The following is a 5,517-nucleotide window of genomic DNA, read 5'->3' as shown; positions in this document are numbered from 1 at the left end:
CCGCGCTCCGGCCGCCGCGCCGGCGACCTCTCCGGCCCCGCCTCGCCCTCGCCGGCCGCCGGCGACCTTGGATCCACCGGCCGTGAACAGTGCCGCCGCCGCCTCGGATTGCACGCCGGTCAAACCCTAGATCTGAGGGTTGTTTTTTTTCTCTAAGTCCTCAGAATTTTTAGTTCATATGCCCATGTTCACGGCTCCGTAACTTTGCATCTGTAGCTCCGATTCATGCATATAGCATATCAAAATGTTCATCCCAGAGAGTACATCATTTCATTCCATTGCATCATTTTCATTTGAGTTCATCTTGATGCCCGAAATGCTGTTAGAAGAGGGCTACTTGAGTTAATTGTCAGATCTGCTACTCCGTTTAGCACTTTTGTCATTTTTGCCATGATTATTATGTGCATGATATGCCCGTGAGTTCTACATATGTTTTGTTAAGGGTTTTGTCTTCTCTCCAGAGGTGCAACCCATGTATTTTTAGGATGTGTGTGGTGACTTGTGCAAGCTTGCAAAGTGGTGCACTTGCTAAGTCTGTTTTCAGGGACTTAGTGATTTCACTAAGTCCTGGATCTGTTTATCTCATGATGACATATGTTCATGTTGTTTCCTAGTGATCCGTGCCTCTTTTGAGGATGATCAGTAAGGGAGTTTTGTTAATATTGTAGTGATCTATCCATCCATGTCTTTGTTTGCAATTATGGAGCACCCTAGCTTGAGTAAATCGAGCTCTACTTTTGCTACTTTGTGAATCTGGGCAGATTGTCAACTTATTTGCAATTTTGCCGGTGATGTTGTAGTTGGTCCATGCATGCTATGCTATTGTTCTTGCCATGTCTAGCTTGCATTTTGTGCCTTCTTGATGGGTGTACACTTGTCTTGCCATGACTTGCACCGTAGTGAGTGCATCGAGCTCGTAAACATGCCTACTTGAGTTATATTTCAACATGTGTCGGTTTTTCACTAAGTATGAAAACTGATTATGTTTTTGCTATGTTCACGTGCTTGCAATTGTATTTTATGATCCCTTTTGGCTCAAGGTTACTAAGGGATTTTTGTTAAGCTCTTTGAGTAGCTCCATGCCATGCTTTACTTTGCCATGATCAGGTCCTGTAGCATGTAATTTTGTTGCTCCGAAGAGGGCTACCTGATCTGAAATTTCAGACAACTGTTGATTTCACTAAGTCTGAGATATGTTTGCCATTTGCATTTTTGCCATGCTTGTTTGAACCTGTTAATGGATGATTTGGTCGTAGTAGTGCTAGACTTTTGTTAATCATCTTGTGTGCATCCCTGCCGTGTATTTTGTTGCCATGTTTGGGTGCTGTAGCATGTTCATTTTGTTGCATTTAGTTGCCTACTTGCTGTAAATCGCAGACCGGTGTCAATTTTGAATCGCTTGCCATTCCCAAACCGTAACTCCGATTCCAGCGTTCTTTATATCGTTTTCAAGCGATTTCATCTCATCTTTCCAATGGCACACTTGGATTTCCAAGTTGAGGCCAGGTTCATGCATTTCCTGTCGTATCTTGCATTTGGCATCCCGCATCGCATCCCGCATAGCATATCATCATATTGCTTGTTCTTGCACGTGGTTGATTGTATCCTTGTTGCTTGTTTGTCTTGTTTGGGTAGAGCCGGGAGACGAGTTCGCTAACGAGGATCCCGTTGAGTTTGCTTTCGAGGATCCAGTCAACTCTGACAACTGTGCAGGCAAGATGATCATACCCTCGAAATCACTACTATCTTTGCTATGCTAGTTTGCTCGCTCTTTTGCTATGCCATTGCTACGATGCCTACCACTTGCTTGCAAGCCTCCCAAATTGCCATGTCAACCTCTAACCCACCATTGTCCTAGCAAACCGTTGATTGGCTATGTTACCGCTTTGCTCAGCGCCTCTTATAGCGTTGCTAGTTGCAGGTGAAGATTGGAGCCCGTTCCTTGTTGGAACATTTATTTACTTGTTGGGATATCATTATATTATCTTGTTATCTTAATTCATCTATATACTTGGTGAAGGGTGGAAGGCTCGGCCTCTCGCCTAGTGTTTTGTTCCACTCTTGCCGCCCTAGTTTCTGTCATATCGGTGTTATGTTCCCGGATTTTGCGTTCCTTACACGGTTGGGTTATAATGGGAACCCCTTGATAGTTCGCCTTGATTAAAGCTTTTCCAACAATGCCCAACATTGGTCTTACCATTCGCCACCTAGCCTTTTCTTTCCCTTGGGTTCTGCAGACTCAAGGGTCATCTTATTTTACCCCTCCCCCCGGGCCAGTGCTCCTCTGAGTGTTGGTCCAACCGAGCGATGTCCGGGGCTACCAGGGGCAACTCTGGGCTGGCCTACCCGACGTCTGGCTCATCTGAGTGTGCCCTGAGAAAGAGATATGTGCAGCTCCTATCGGGATTTTTCGGCACATTCGGGCGGTGTTGCTGGTCTTGTTTTAACCTGTCGAAGTGTCTTGAATTATCGAGAAATCGAGTCTGATCGGAACGTCTTGGGAGGAGGTCTATTCCTTTGTTGACCGTGAGAGCTTGTCATAGGCTAAGTTGGGACTCCCCTGTAGGGATTGAACTTTCGAAAGCCGTGCTCGCGGTTATGGGCAGATGGGAATTTGTTAATGTCCGGTTGTAGATAACTTGAACCTTAACTTAATTAAAATGAATCAACTGAGTGTGTTACCATGATGGCCTCTTCTCGGCGGAGTCCGGGAAGTGGACACGGTGTTGGAGTAATGTTTGCGCAGGTTGCTCTCTAGTTTCTCGCTCGCGCTTTGCCTCCTCTTCTCTCTCTCTTTTGTGAATAAGTTAGCCACCATATTTGCTAGTCGCTTGCTGCAGCTCCACTCATATTTTACCTTGCCATTCCTATAAGCTTAAATAGTTTTGATCGCGAGGGTGCGAGATTGCTGAGTCCCTGTGGCTCACAGATTACTATTACACCAGATGCAGGGCCTGATGATTCCGCTCCAGGAGACGCGTATGAGCTCAAGTGGGAGTTCGATGAAGACTCTCAACGTTACTATGTTTCCTTTCCCGATGATCAGTAGTGGTGCCCAGTTGAGGGTGATTGGGACCATGTCGCATGTTGGGTTCTCTTTTATTTTGGCGCCGTAGTCGGGCCATGAGTGTTTGGATGATGTAATGTTATTTATGTACTTGATTGACGTGGCGAGTGTAAGCCAACTATGTTATCTCCCCTTTATTATTTATATTACATGGGATGTTGTGAAGATTGCCTAACTTGCGACATATGCCTTCAGTGCGATTATATCTCTAAGTCGTGCCTCGACACGTGAGAGCTATAGTCGCATCGAGGGTGTTACAAGTTGGTATCAGAGCCTTCCTCGACCTTAGGAGCCCCATTGCTTGATCATTTTTAGCGGCCGAGTTGTGTCTAGAAAAATGTTTTGAGTCTTTTAGGAATTATATTTCGGAGAGATTAGGAATTCTTTTTACTTCCCAGTCTCCTCATCGCTCTGGTAAGGCATCCTGACGTAGAGTTTTGGCTCTTCTCTTCTCAAATTTCACTAAAAAAAATTTAGGATCACGCGGGTATCTTGGAATCGTTCCGATGGTTTTATGATGAGAACATTGACTTGGTGCCTCCTGTCAGGGGTTTAGTGGAAGTGTCCCGGGGAGTTGAGCTCTGAGGTGTTGTCATCATAATTTTATCGTTGCAGTTCTGGAATACCTGAGTTTAGTACGCCGACATCGAAAATCTCTTTTATGCAGTTCGTTGGTGAGATAACCTCGACGCCACCCAGTACTGGGGCGGGAGTTCGGGAGTATCGCCATAACTTGTATAACGGATGCTTTTCGAAGGTTGAGGTAGATGGTTTCCGAAGGTTTCTTGGTTATGTGTTGAAGGATGGATACAGTTGGATGTAGGATTTGCTAGTTTGGGTGAGATATTATGCTTCCCCTGTATCCCCAACACCTGATTGCATAACCGGAAAGGTTCGGGAGTTTCATAGGTGGGAATTCTAGTAGCTCTAGTTCTTCTTCCACGGATATTGGTTTGAGATTGGGATTTCTTACCGATTATTCATTCTTGATCCGTACCTTGTTGATTTATTTCTCTACCTTAATTCTACGTGGCTTCTCAATTTATGGATATGTGACCATTTCAAGAGGAATGCATTCGTTCATTTTGTTCGGATGTGAAGACTATATGTTGCAATTTTCATTTCGTTGGATTCAGCTTCAATATTTGTCTGTCAATGTGCTAATGGTGGTCAACCTCTTCAGGATGGCTCCTCCAACGCGCACGACTCTGAATCCTGATAAGCCACCACCTCCACCAGAGGCATGGCAAGCTGTGATGGCCGCAACCAATCAAACACATAGTTGATCATGCAAATTCTTCAAGTGCGCAACCAAGGGAATCAAGGCAGCAATCAGAATCACTTTGCTACACTCAACCAGTTCCTTGCTAACGGGCCAAAGACTTTCAGCAATTGTGTTGAGGCAACCGATGCTGACCATTGCCTTGTGGATCTGTGTAAGCATTTCGAGTGCAGTAACGTCAGGCCTGAGGACTTTGTCAAGTTCGCTTCCTTCCAACTCAAAGATCAAGCTGCAGAATGGTTCCAGCAGTACAAGGATTCCCGAGGTGGACGTGTTATCACTTAGGATGATTTCCGTCGAGATTTCCAAGCTCATCATATTCCTCAGAGCGTGGTTGAAAGCAAGCGTGAGGAATTCCGCAATCTGAAGCAAGGCTCTTTGTCTGTCTATGACTACAACAAGTTGTTTCAGAAGCTCGCCCGCTTTGCCAAGCAGGACGTCCCTGATGAGAAGAGCATGATATACCAGTTCAGGGGTGGTCTCAGAGAAGATATTCATCTTGCTCTTGTTCTCTTTGAACCCTTGAGGTACGATGAGTTCTACAACATGGCACTGAAGCAAGAGGCTGCTCAGTTGAGGTGTGATGCTTCCAAGAAGCGAGTCAGAGATGTTACTCCTTCTTCCTCTACTCAAGTGGCCAAGCAGCAGAAGTATTGGCTTCCTCCTCCTCCGTTCCGTCAGCCGTATCAGCAGAAGAGCAAAGGTGGCAGTGGTTCTTCCCACCCACCCAACCCTGGCTTTCAGAACAAAACTTCGTCTCAAGCTCCAAGATCGAGTGCTCCATACCACCGTTCGCTTTCAGAGGTCACATGCAACAAGTGCCAACAGAAGGGTCACTATGCCAACAAGTGTTTCAACCAGAGGCGTCTTCCTCCTCCTCCTCCTGTTAGATCGGCAAGTACAGTTGTGGTCAAGCATAACCCCAAGTCCGCCAAGGTCAACTTGCTGAATGCAGCTCAGGCAGAGGAATCACCAGATGTGATCATGGGTAACCTTCCTGTTAATGATATTCCTGCAAAAGTTCTTTTTGACACGGGTGCATCGCATTGTTTCATCTCGAGGCCATTTGTTTCTAAGCATGAGTTGCCTTTGCAAGATTTGCCTAGACAGTTATCTGTTGTTTCTCCCGGTAAATTCATGAATGCAAGTGCTATTGCCCCAGATGTTT

This window comes from Triticum dicoccoides, chromosome 7A (assembly GCF_002162155.2).
Source record: "Triticum dicoccoides isolate Atlit2015 ecotype Zavitan chromosome 7A, WEW_v2.0, whole genome shotgun sequence".
Taxonomy (NCBI): domain Eukaryota; kingdom Viridiplantae; phylum Streptophyta; class Magnoliopsida; order Poales; family Poaceae; genus Triticum; species Triticum dicoccoides.
This window is presented reverse-complemented; position numbering follows the sequence as displayed.